The 14,573-nt window shown below is 38.5% G+C and overlaps 1 protein-coding gene across 8 annotated transcripts in view; it reads right to left on the bottom strand.

The window, feature by feature from the left end:
• Positions 1-14,573, bottom strand: part of WDR7 (WD repeat domain 7) — a 355,172-nt gene that overhangs the window by 217,441 nt on the left and 123,158 nt on the right. The gene's annotated exons all lie outside the window — the stretch shown is intronic.

Here is a 14,573-nt window from a genome sequence, read left to right as displayed (position 1 = left end):
TCATAGATAAGTGGGTATACAAGAGCAAGTATGCACACACGTACTTCCTAGTTTTGTCCAAAATGAGGACCGAGAAGCAGTGAAATCCCAGAGAGAACTGGTACCCAGATCTTAGTTACTAATACCTCCATTAAAGGCAGCCAGGCTGCCAGGGGAAATGACCAATTCTAAGACTGGGGTAGGGAAAAAAAGATGAGTGAGGAGCAATTCTATGACAGAAAATAAGATGGTGCTTATATAAACCAGTGGGATCATACCAAAATTACACTGGGATCAACTTAAAAGAGTTCTCTATGGTCAATACTGGGATAATTCAAGCGACAAATCGGCATTATTAAAGGTCTATTCCTCAGCTAAGTGCTTGCTAAGAGCTTGGTGCTGGGTCATCTGGGGACAAAAAATAAGGTCCTGTACTTTTAGCCCCAAGGAAATCAAAGTGTAGAACTTACTACATGCATTTATTTTTATTGAACAAATATATTTATTTATTTTTATGAACAGTTAGTTCATTATCATGACACACAAATCATGTCTCAAAATTGTAATTATATCTCCATTCATGGACTACAAAGAAAGCAGTAAAATGCCAATCCTCAAAGAAAACTAAGTAAGCAGGTGCACGAAACATGTTTCCTTTAGCCTGGAAAGGTGACAAAATGGCATCAAACTGCTGAAGACATAAACATCCATGCACCGTAATGAGCATAATTCCTCTATACAAGTACATCATTATTCTACTACATTACACTGATTAAATCTCACAATTCATTTTAAAGACTATTCATATCTAGCCAGTGATTTAGAGGAGGACGGAAAGTTGAATTAACTAAGATAGCACCAATCATTGCCTCTGGCAGGGCTTTTCAAGAAATAACTTGCAAACAAAGTTATAAAAAGAATGAAAAATGAGTCGGATGAATGCTAAGATAGCAAAGAAACTACAATGTGTGGAGACTATAAACTTTCATTTTTTAATGAATCCCACCAAAAACAAAAATTTAAGTATGTCTTTGAATTAAGCAGCCATTCTTAAATTAGAAGTCTCATTTTTCCCCCCTTATCTGGCAGCAAGGGTTGTTAGAGGTGGGGGAAGAACCAGGAAAGGAATTACACAATCGCTGAAAATAAGCTATAATAAAGAAAGATGTGAAGATCAACAAAAGTACATCAACTACTCTTGCAGAGAATACCGACAATAAAGAACTGTGCTTTAAGAGGCTGAATGAATGATCCCAATCCACTTGGTGTCACAAGAATCTGGGATATCTAATTTTGCAACCCCTGCTCCCTCACCACTAACTTGCCCTGCAGTGTTCCACAGCACATCTTTAGTACATGTTCGATTCTTTCAACATAAATAGGTATACACCCACATTACCAGGATAGCTCACATATTCTTTTCAAATGCTACTTACTTATGATAATAGTGACAAAAGTTAAATAGAATATATAAAAATTAAAAATGTATGGTATGCATTTTTCAAATAAGTGTTTTATTAAATGTTATATAAAACATATATATAACTGTATTATAAATATTTGTGTGTTTAAAACTCTTTCATAACTTTCAGAGCACCTAAAATAGTGCCGGAAGTATTTAATAATTTTTTGAGTATCTGCAATGAGTATTCAAAAATCACAGTTCTGATGAATAAAGAGTTCAGTTCAATCACTCAGTCGTGTCCAACTCTTTGCAACCCCATGGACTGCAGCACGCCAGGCCTCCCTGTCCATCACCAACTCCTGGAGTTTGCTCAAACTCAAGTCCATTGAGCCGGTGATGCCACCCAACCATCTCATTCTCTGCCGTCCCCTTCTCCTCCTGCCTTCAATCTTTCCCAGAATCAGGGTCTTTTCCAATCAGTCAGTTCTTCGCATTAGGTGGCCAAAGTATTGGAATTTCAGCTTCAGCATCAGTCCTTCCAATCAATATTCAGGACTGATTTCCTTTAGGATAGACGGGTTGGATCTCCTTATAGTTTAAGGGACTATCAAGAGTCTTACACCACAGTTAAAAAGCATCAATTCTTCGGCGCTCAGCTTTCTTTATAGTCCAACTTTCACATCCATATATGACTACTGGAAAAACCATAGCCTTGACTAGACAGATCTTTGTTGGCAAATAATGTCTCTGCTTTTTAATATGCTGTCTAGGTTGGTCATAGCTTTTCTCCCAAGGAGCATGCATGTTTTAATTTCATGACTGTAGTCACCAACTGTAGTGATTCTGGAGCCCATAAAAATAAAGCCTCTCACTGTTTCCATTGTTTCCCTATCTATTTGCCATGAAGTGATAGGACCAGATGCCATGATCTTACTTCTCTGAATGCTGAGTTTTAAGACAACTTTTTCACCCTCCTCTTTCACTTTCATCAAGAGGCTTTTTAGTTCCTTTTCACTTTCTGTCATAAGGGTGGTGTCATCTGCATATCTGAGGTTATTGATATTGCTCCCAGTAATCTTGATTCTAGCTTGAATAAGGAAGTAGAACCAAAATACCTGATATAAAGACCACAAACATGTGGTCTCAATGAAATTTAATTAAGACATTGTCATTCTGTTCCATTTATTCTTATTGACTTACAGTGATAAAGAGAAACATAAGTTGATATAAAATTAAAATGAATGTATATAGTTTGAATTGCTCCAGCCTTTAAAAAAGCTTTAATATCACCTTCTGAATACACATCTTTGACGTTAAGCCCCTGTCATTTCCTCTTACTGTGATTCTCTTCCAGCTGTTGACATGTCATTGCTCTGGGGGACTGGGCACTTCCATACTTCTAAACTCTGTCTATAACAGCCCTTACCACACTGTATTAATGTTCACTTGATTACCTGCCTTCCTAACAGAGACAATAAGCTCCATGCATCATCACACACCCCAGGGCCCACAGTTGTATTTGTTATTACTGTGTAGTCACTAAGCCATGTCTGACTCTTTCAAGATCCCATGGACTGCAGCCTACCAGGCTTCTCTGTCCATGGCATTTCCCAGGCAAGAATACTGGAGAGGGCTGCCATTTCCTTTTCCAGGGGATCTTCCTATCCCAGGGATCGAACTCACATTTCCTGCGTTGGCAGGCAGTTTTTTACTACTGAGCCACCTGGGAAGCCCACAGTTATGTTCAGCCCTAAATAAACAGCTGTCGAACCCGAGAGAGGGAAAGAGTAAGTTATAATTGTATCTCATTTTTAGAAGCAAAATACTAGCAAGTATTTTTGGTGGAAACTGCAATTTTAGAAAAATTAGCATATTTCAAGTAAAACCCCAACATTACCAATGTAGAAATCTTTTTAAACTAGCTGAGTTGTTGTAAAAAGGATGACTTTAAAATCAATAGTCTTGAATGAACATACATAATCAGTAGATACATATGTGTGATTCAATGGTACTTCACTTTTAAATGAAGCGTAACTAAACTTACTTTCCCAGAGTTACAAGACCACCTGAACAGGGAGAAGGGAGAGTGAGATGGTGGGATAATAAAGAAATCTTTAAGTGGAGATGGAAAAGACAGATATTCTCCCATTGAAACCCCTCGGGGGCTGCAGTCCGTGGGGTCACAAAGAGTTGGACACCACTGAGCGACTAACCCTCATATACTTACAGAGGACCACTTTCAATTAACCTGTATAGGAAAAGCTGGAAATGATATGGGGGATTCCAATAGCAGGAAAACTCCCATAATTTTGACACAAAATCCTGAAACAATATGAGAAACGGTCAATAAATTGGGTTGTGAGGGGGAAAAATAAAAAACACCATTAAAAAAAATAAAAGAAAAAATAACAAACCAGGAAATACTTGAACCATATACCATAAAGGTTTAATCAAGCAATCTCATTTAAAAGTGAACCAGAGATATGAATCAATACTTTAAAAGAAATACAAGACACTTACTTATATGAAAAGATGCTAAACTCATTCTTAATAATAAAAATACAAAATAAGACAATAAGGACATTTCATTCTCACTTATCAGAGTCAAAACATCCCAAAAGCATGACAAAATACTCTTTTGGAAATGATAGAGAGAAACCAGCCATCAAACACAATCACTGTTGAGAATGCAAAATGGTACAACCTCTATGGCCAAGAACTTGGCAATATCTAACAAAAGAGTAAGCATACATTTATCCTTGGACTCAGCAATCTCACGTCCTGGAATGTATCCGAGATACACTATCAAAGAATGAAAAGACATCTGCACAGGTCTATTTACTGTGGCCCTGTCCATACTATCAAACACTGGAAAGCCAAGTGTCCACTGCTAGGAAACTTGTTGAAGAAAACATCGTCCACCCACACAATGGAACACTGCACAGCCAATTTAAAAAAAGGAAGAGCGGACAGAATGAGGTGCATTTCAGACATGTTTAAAGCACATACTCCGCAGCACTCTAGCTATTGCGAAGCTCTATTAAGAACACGCATTTGCTGGAGAGGTACAGAATATTTCAGATTGCCATTCAGGACCATAAGAGTTATACAGAAACTAAAAGTTGTTATGTATGATAACAAATTTTTGGAATTTCTGTTTGTCAAGGGAAAGTTTGTAATTCTGCCCAGAATCACTGCGTGTGGGAAATGGGATAGAGGAGGGGTGAGGAGGGACTCTTGAGAGTCCCTTGGACTGCAAGGAGATCCAACCAGTCCATCCTAAAGGAAATCAGTCCTGGATATTGATTGGAAGGACTGATGTTGAAGCTTAAACTCCAATACTTTGGCCACCTGATGCAAAGAGCTGACTCATTTGAAAAGACTCTGATGCTGGGAAAGATTGACGGCAGGAGGAGAAGGGGATGACAGAGGATGAGATGGTTGGATGGCATCACCGACTCAATGGACATGAGTTTGACTAAACTATGGGAGTTGATGAAGGACAGGGAGGCCTGGCGTGCTGCAGTCCATGGGGTCGCAAAGAGTCGGACACGACTGAGCGACTGAACTGAACTGAGAAGGCAATCACTGGTTAGAGCAAGAGGCAGTGGAGAACAGTTAACCAATTTTTGACTGTGAATCTCATAAGACAAAAGAGCATGAGAGTTTCAGTGCACACATAATAACTTTTCACACACACACACAGATTGAAACCTGCATAAAGAAAATATTTGATTTTTTTAATGTTTTATATTTTGCGACTCTGGTTAAGATTTCACACATACGTTTACTACCAAAAAGGTTTAAAAAGCACAGACTTGGGGGCTTCCTTGGTGGCTCAGTGGTAAGGAATCCACCTGCCAACGCAGGAGACACAGGTTTGATCCCTGGTCCAGAAGATCTCACATGTCGAGGAGCAACTAAGCCCATGCTCCACAAATACTAAGCCTGCGCCGTAAAGCCTGGGAACTGCAACTAATGAGCCCCATGCTGCAAGTGCTGAAGCCTGCACACCCAGAGCCTGTGCTCCACAACAAGAGAAGCCACTGCAATGAGAGGCCCAGGCACCACAACCAGGGAGGAGCCCTCACTCTCCACAAGTAGAGAAAAGCGCGTGCAGCAACAAAGACCCAGGGCGGCCACAAATGAACAGATAAGTAAAAGTATTAAAAAAAAACACCAGACTTGTTCATTTCTCTTCTTTTACATAAAGAGAAACTGTGAAATAAATACGTGCAGAAGCTTAGCGGTGTCTCTCTGGGGTCATGGCTAATGTGACGAAGCAGGAAGAGTTGCCAGACCTTCTGACACCCCTCTTTCCATTGGCCTTCCCAACCAACAACTGGGTTCAGTAAATTTGTTACTATTCATTAAGAAAGATCCTTTGGAAAAAAAAAACAAAAAACAGTATTTTTTGCCCCTAATTAGTGTCATCTGGTTGGAAAGTACACAGTGAATGGATACAGATTCTTAGTTGAGAAGGGAATAATGTCCGGAGAATCACCTTCTGAAACTCACCCCGACTGCCTCTCCTTTCACTCTTCGAGAATACTACGCTTGAGTCTCTTCTTCAGAGAAGTGGACAGTGATGAAATGGGACAGGAAAGGCTTCTGGTTCCAAGTGCCCATCCAAATTCTATATGGGAGAGCTTGGGATGGTTGCAGAACCCCAAGCGTACCTTAAAATAGGTTACACCCAAGATTGTGTGGTCACTTTTAACCTTATGCAAGCACTTTAAGAAAAGCTCCCTGACGCTCTAGATTGAGACTGTAAATGCCTACTCCTCTGCCCATCACCCAGCTTCAGAGATTAACTCCTAGTTCAGCTCCTCTGACTTTGGTATTCTTTGTTTTAAAGACTCACCCTTGCTTTAGGAGAAAAAAAAGGAAGCGAAAATCAAAACAAAATGAAACAACAAAATAAGATCTGAGTAAGACCTGCCAGCCATCCATTAAAGAGTAAAGAAAAAGCCTTCTTCACTTCATGCCTGAGATGGAAAAATACCTCAAAAACGGGCCACAATTTCTGTCTGTATCCACAAACTATGCCGGAACTTGTTTAATACTTGTTTAATGATGTTTAATTATCAGAGGGATGTAGTTTAAACACATTTCTTAAAAAATCAGGAAATATTCAGTGAGACCCATCCTTCCTCCTACATTTTCTTCCCCAAAGCGGAGTGTTCTTTAGTCCACGTACACATTTCAAATATAAGTCTGTCTCATCATCCTTTCCTAGTGAAATGCAAAGGCCTTTGATAAGAATGGTTATAGCACTGACAAGAACTGCAGAAACAATTTTTTAAAACAAAAAGCAATAAAGTAGGTGGTTGCTTTCATCTCTAAATCCAGCAAGGACAATCTCTTCAAGTGATGGGTAAGTTTCACAGAACAAACACAGAAAATATGTATAGAAAAATTACAAAAATACTAAGTACTGTTACAGATGACTGGATTGGCATTTAACAGGCTGGAAGAAACCAGATCAATCTCAATCTTGCTGGGGTCAATTCGGGTGCTCAAACCAATAAAACAAATTTTTTTCTTTATGTCTATGTACTAGAGGTGCTAAAATATTAACCAAGTCTGCAAATGTCATGCACAGTGAAACCATTTATAAATATTAAAACACATTTAATATACTTATTGTATCAAAATCTGCTTTATAAAAAGACAGTAATATGTACTAATTGGGACAATATTACCAAGAAAAATAAAATACCATTCTTCCCCAAAAAAGCAGAGAACAGGAAGGAGAGAGAATTAGGCAAAAAATATTTTAGCATAATTTGATCATTTTAATCCCAGAATTTACAAACAACACTAGAACAATATTGACCATTTGCCATTACAATATAAATATTACAGGTAAAATAGGTTCATATGATTTTCTTATAATAACTTCACTGTTTTCCTTCCAAACTATAAGATCTACTCTGTCTCATAAGGATCATAGCAAGGCTTTGACCTAAAATAATAGAAACAATGTAATTATACATAATATCTAGTCAATATAAAGTGATAATAAAATTAGAAATATGTTGTAAAAGTGTAAACATCTCACATCCCATCCAGGTTGGATCTGTTCATGCGTATTCAGTATCTTAAGATTTAAAACATCACAAAATCACCAATTCAGCTGTTTGCCCCATAAAAGCAAGTTAAGCAGGACTCTAAGTATCTGTACTGAAAAAGCTGTACTAAAGAAAATTCATACTCAAAAACTTACTGGACACTTGTTCTATTACAAAGACATGCTCCAGGATTCATGTGCAGTGTTTTGTAAAGGACTTTATTTCCATTAGCATTACACAATTTTGTTCTTCAGCAAATCAGCAAGAGACTAATGGCACAAATCAATATCATAGTCTTCAGAACAACTAAGATTAGGTCATTTATTACAGCAAAGGCCACTAGAACCTCCGCTCAAGGTATAGGAGGCATTTCCATTTCAACACTGCTTTGGTACAACAGTGTGTCACTGGTTGGCTGAGTTTTTCTTTTACAAGTCATCTGCACAGGCTTAAGGACCTTCAACTTCTTAAAACAGGTAGGAAGTATACAAACTCCTCAAAGAAAGGCAGCTGTACCTCGCAAGGGCCTTACCACTGACTACAACTCCAGCAGAACTGTCCTGAAGGGAGGAAGAACAGGAGACTGCTCCAAGAGGAAAAGGAGGGGGCATGAGAAAATGGCTAAAATTACTTCAAATCCTTTCCACTCTGGAAGCTTTTCCACAGAAGCCAGTGGATAACCAGGATTCCCTGTCTGGAATATTTGAGAAGGAAGGAGGCAAGGAGCCCTAGGCTGGATGGAATCCCCTGACTTCCTCACTGTCCACCAAGGAACAAACCACTGAATTTCCGTCTGCTCCACTCCCTGTTTCGCTCTACATTTAACATACTTGTTAACTGTCACCAGGCTCCTACTGACAGCCTGAACCCAGACTGCTGGCTACACTGCAGGAGCCTCTTTTACAGAGGACTTGACCAAGCTTCATCCCATGGCACGCCTAACCCCAGCCTTACTCAGTAACAGAGCTTTCTGTTTATTGCTTACTGCTTCAGCAGTAAGGTCTAAACAACCAGTCGATCCAACAATGCTTTCATTTTTAATTTACCACTTTACTACTCCAATTTCCAAAATGTGTTCAAATGATGTAGGAAAATCACCCAAAATATTAAATAGTAATATTTAAATTTAAATATTAAGTCAAAGAACTCGAGTCATAAGAAATGAAAGGATTATCCTGTATAGCTGTGACCAATTAAGAAGAAATTTCTCTGTTATTCTCTTTGGTGAGTAGCCAAATATAGATAAGGAGAACAGTTTAATGCTGTTAAATGCATGATCAGTCTAAAGTACTTAAAATTAAGCTCAACAGCTCTGGCACTCTGGAAGAAGAAAGAGAAACAAATCCCTCAGGTCTCACTGAAACCACTGCACATAGCCACCTTACAACCACACGGCACTGTGCGTAATACAGTTTGTCTTAAGACAAACCCTCTCTGCCTCACAATACAGGAATTCCCACCGAACATGAAGTACTTTTCATGCACATCACTTAGGCATAATTACTACTCTCCCTTTCTAATCACAATGTGCAATCATTTCCAACCCGGGAGAGCTCATGCTTCAGTTTCAGCTGATTTACAAAACAGACATTAATTACAAAAGGGGTCTTTTTAGAATTATTACTTCTTCATGAACAACCAAATGATTTCCCCTATCTTTCCCCAATTTTAATTAGAATATATTTCCCCAAAAGACAGTATATGGAGAATGGCACAGAAGACCTGAGAAAGCAGTCTAGTGGGCAGAAAGTGAGACCCCACTCCCTGGGTGGGAGACCCCACAAAGTACTCACACTAAAACTTGGGGGGAGGGGTTCATTGGAGAGACCTTATTCTCAGGCAGTTTACTCTTATTCTAAATTGAGCTGAAGTGAGTTTGGTAACCTGGATTCTGTACACCTCAGAACTCTGGAAATGGTAAAGCTACTAGGGGTGAGATAAAAACAGCACAATAGTAATAAAACCGGGTACCAATTACTAGACGATCAAAAGAGGAGAAAGAAAAATATTTTTAAAAATAGAATACAAAATGCAAAAGGCATAGCAGTCTGGGTGCTTATGTTCAGGTAAGTCCACTCTCTTCAATAAGCAAATGGTGATCATTTTACAACCTGGGCCAAAACAATAATCCTGGCTACCAAGAAAATGTTCACTAAGCCAAAAACATTTTAAAGTATTTCATCACAAACAATTAATTTTTTTCTTTTTTTAGAATCTGAGCATCTAGTGATTTTGAAACCTTCAGTTATCTAGAAATCATTCCTAAGAAGATTCTTAGAGAATTCTAAACAGCTGAGACATAAAGCAAACAGAAGGAAAGGAAATGGCAACCCACTCCAGTGTTCTTGCCTTGAGAATCCCAGGGATGGGGGAACCTGGTGGGCTGCCGTCTATGGGGTCGCACAGAGTCGGACACGACTAAAGCGACTTAGCAGCAGCAGCAGGGGCAGGGGAGGGGTGGAAAGATTCATTTAAATCATATTTAGCAAACCCATCCCTATCCTTTTCCCCATTCTTTCCCCACCAGCAAACCCTGAAAATATCTGCCTACCAAGAATGCACTAATTATTTAAATTATTTTTCTAGCTACAATAGAGTTGTCCAGTACCTCTGTAATATATGGTTTCATCTTACCTTCTTGTATATTGATGGTCCATCCACATTTGTGCTCAGAATGACCACTACTTTATAATCATCAGAAACGTGACTGCAATTCCAGGTAAAAATAGGTACTAGAGTGTGGCTTGTTGACAGTCAAACCCCAAACATTTACTAGGAGTGTCTTTCATGGAACAAAGAAATCCTATTCTGTTTCCAAGGGGGATAAAAAGACGAGCCTAACCCTGGTAACCTTAACACAAAAGGAAGCTAAAAAGGCAGGGGCTCAATAAGAACAAAGGATTGTTCTTTCTGATGACATCAATACATATTAAGCACGATGTGTTACACATCCTTCTATCAATATCTGAGATGATAAATTTGCAAATTAATACTACACCGGCCATAACTGCATAAAATTACAATAGCACCCTCTTTGGAAAAGATTTTGATTTATATAATGGTCGTAACTTTTATGTCTAATGTTCCTGAAATTAAAAGAAGTGATGAGCCACGGTGAGTAAGCAGAACACAACGGATGAGAAATAATTACACTTGTGACCTTATACCCTGTAAGGTCAGCCTGCTTCACAGGCCAAAGGAGATCAGGAACCATCAGCATTTACCCCAGAGCAGTCACTGCCCGAACGAAGGGCAAGTGTGGGTGTATTTCATAAACTAGCAGGTGCTTGACCTCATGAAAAATAAAAGTCAGTTATCAGAATGCTACATGTAGAATGTCACAAATAAGAAATACATAAAATTAGATGCAACAAGGTATTTTCCCTTCAAAATAAATCTGAGACAATTCATACCATTTTATCTTCACCTGCATCATAATATAACAGTTTCACAAAATAACAGAAATCTGTCCTTAGTAAGAATAATCAGCAGAACTTTTTTTAGATGTTTCAAAACACTTTAAAAAAGAAAGAGAAGAGTGATAACTCAAAAATATTAATACTTGCAATATTTACGTTACTATCACAAAAATATATGCAGTATTTCTATTTCTGGTCCCGTTACCAAAGTAAGAATCCTAGTGCACTCATCCTCTATTTTTCCATCAGAAAGTAGGTATCAAAAGTTTACACGCGGGGCTCCCCGGGTAGTGCAACGCTAAAGAATCCACCTGCCAACGCAGGGGACATGGGTTCAATCCCTGGTCCAGGAACATTCCACAGGTGGAGAAGCAACTAAGCCCAGTCACAACTACTGAGCCTGGACCTCAAGCCCAAGAGCCACAACTACCGAAGCCCACGCGCCTAGGACCCACACCCCCCAACGAGAAGCCTCTGCGACGAGAAGCCTCTGCGATGAGAAGCCCACCCACCTCAACGAGAGCAGCCCCCGCTCTCCACAACTAGAGAAAAAGCCCTCAGCGACCGAGACCCAGGACAGTCAAAAATAAATAAACAGCAAATAAGTAAATATCATTTTTTAAAAACAGCATTTTAGAAGGTTATACCCTGCTTGCATTGCTGTATGGGATAAAATGTTCCCTAACAGATTCCAAACACAGCTCCATTATCAGAAGCAACATTCTCCTGTCACTCAATTAGGACTTGGATTTTATAGAAACTTGTGAACCGGATTTTCAGTTAAGGCAGAGCACTTTTTTCCTTTTTCCTCCCCAGTGACTCCCAGTCTCCCATCCAGAACTCCAGGGCAATATGAATTAGAGTGAGTTCTGAGGTGGTGATAATGAGGAGAACGAAACTATACCGATACCAGGAAAGGAAGGGGCAGCCAACGCGCATTCGCCGCAGGTACGGCGTGTGCGCTGCACGCTTTGCACACGTGCCTCCTTCACTGCCCTCGGCAGTTCTAAGAAACTGGCTTCTGGCCCACTGCTTTCCTCAGACTCTCAGACAAACCTGCAAAAGGCTCTTATTGCCGAATGTACCTAAATAGAACTCCAGAAGACCCCAGTCAGTGATGACCAGTTGAGCTGAGCTGTCATCTAAGTCACAGCTCAATCATCTACCGAGTGCGGAGTCAGGACAAGTTCCTTCCCGCTTGAAGTGACTAGCCCTGGACTCCAGATCTCTAAAAGGAAGGGCATCAGGGTCCATCAGCCCAGGGTAACCTTCTGCTCTTCAGCTAAAAGCAGTTCCTGAGTTTCAGACAAATATCTAACAGAGAGCGACTGTTTAGCTATCACAACTCCAAATTATGACCAAGCTCAGTCATAACTTAGAAGCTGCCAAAAGTGCTTAGGCCATTATTGCATATGTTTGAATGCTTGGCTGATTCAATTATAAGAAAATATTTGATGTGTGGTATATTTACCAGATGTATTGCTTAACATTTTACCTACTTTAGTGATTCAATAGATTTCTATGCTGGAAAGAGGGTTTAGGTTTCGAAAAGACTGCTTTCCGCTGTAACTTGCCACAACCCTCATTTCCTCACCCATTAATGACAATGGCAGGGCAATTTCACCAGGAGCACGTCTATGGCAGGTGTGGGCTGTCCACCAGCTGGCTCCGTAACCTTTTGATCCCTTCGGACAGCAAATCTGCTCAACAGCCCTGTGTGGCCATTCCTCATTTGTTGTATGCTTTCTTCTCCTTTCACACGTTCAGAATCCCCACTCCTTTAGCTTGAAATCCTTTTATTAAAACAGAAAGCTCTCGGGAAAGCAAACTAAAACTAATTTTACACTCAGTCAATGTAAAAGTTCCAGAATAGATTACTATAGCAGGAGTTGTAAGTGTGAGATGTTTTAGTTACATGTAGAATGCATGTTTGTTTATTCTTTCACTAAAAATACAATTTTATAGTAAATGACAATATTAAAGTTTTAAGTAAGTCAGCATTCAGTTAATTTATAAAGTACTCCTAAATGCTGTTACTAAGTACCAAGGTCTTCTATTTACATAAATGGAAAGGTTTAAATTTGACACAAGAACAATCTAGCTTGTATGTATTAAACAAGTATTAGAACCACTCTCTTCTTTCCAGGAAAGATAAAATAAAACAGCATCCACCACCACTGCTAATGGCATTTCTCTAGCCAAACGGTCATGAGCCTGTACTAACCTCTAATGTTTTTCTTAGACTTATATGCAGTCTGTAATTAAGGGTTAGAATTGCCTTTTATTCCTACCGTATCTGCATTCAGGTCTGGGCCCCATAACCCCTTCTATAACAGCTTCCCATTTCGTTATTCTTCTGTAATCCATCTCCCATTCCGTATTAGTCTTTTATAAATAAAGATTTCTTGAAAATGTTTCTCAGTATTTCCTAATTTCTACATTGTTCTCCTTTTAAAAGGATCTCTAGCAATTTGCTATTTAGTTTCACCTTCAATCTACTTTACAGTACTATATTCATAGTTTGTCCTTAAATTTCAGGATCTTATATTCAATACGGTTTATGATGAGCTGAAGAGATAATTCTATTTTCTGGAATATTATAAGTTAATAGCTATAAATTACTGAACAAAGAGCACTGTGCCAGACTGCTTTCATCCCAATTTTTAAAGTATTCTACAGGTTTTTAACCTATATATATTTAAATAAGAACTTTAAAACTAATACATTATATAGAGTCCATTGCCTAAAGGCCCTGGGATTTTTACTTCTTTTTATTAAAACAGAAAAATTCCCAGTAAGCCAATAAAAATCAACACTCTCTCAGTAAAAAGTCTGTATCATTTATGTAAATAAAATAAAAGATTAAAGAATTTAACAAGAGTTGTTCATGTGTGATGTTCTGGTTATATGTGAGGTATATATTTGTACTTTTATAGATTATAAATGTATTTATTTAACAAAAATATAGAGCTTATAATGGCTTAGGTACAGTTCCCTGTGCTTATCCAAGATACACTCATTACATACTCAAATTATCCCATAAAGTCTTACTATATCATCTTCATTTAATCTGTGACAAAATTGAGGCAGAAAGGGTCAAGTGTCCAAGCTCACACACTTAATCAACCAGTATAGTCACCACTGGCAAACATCTGGTAGAGTCACACCAGATATAACAATTACAATCCTTTTCAAATTCTGTTTTTATTGTCTGTCTTATACAATCATATACTATCTGTCCTGACATGTACAATGAGTATCTCATCAACAATAACTGGTATTGACATAAGGCCACTTAAAAGGAAAGCACCTGAAGCCCAGGACAAATTTTCACAGTAAAAAAGCTTTTTTCAAAGTTTCATTGAGACTTTGTCATTAAAAAAAAAAAAAAAAAAAAAGAGTGAAACTGATCTATTTTATCTTACACACAATATAACAGGTTAAACATTTTAATTTTGAATTCTTCTTAAGGAGAATAAAGAATGGATTAAATGATGAGCTGAGGATGAAGGATACTTTTCCTAATAAGAAAAAAATTATCATAGCCCACTATAACTTTTCTTCAGTGCACTTCTGACCTAGCAGCATGATTGCAATGTTGTTTTTTTTTAAATATTCATTTATTTATTTGGTTTGTCAGGTGTTAGCCACACAATGAGGCTCGTGGCTTAGCTGCCCCACGACATGTGTAATCTT

Source organism: Ovis aries, chromosome 23, assembly GCF_016772045.2.
Source record: "Ovis aries strain OAR_USU_Benz2616 breed Rambouillet chromosome 23, ARS-UI_Ramb_v3.0, whole genome shotgun sequence".
Classification (NCBI taxonomy): Eukaryota; Metazoa; Chordata; class Mammalia; order Artiodactyla; family Bovidae; genus Ovis; species Ovis aries.
The sequence above is the reverse complement of the archived record's forward strand: the minus strand, read 5'-3'. Positions and strand labels throughout refer to the sequence as shown.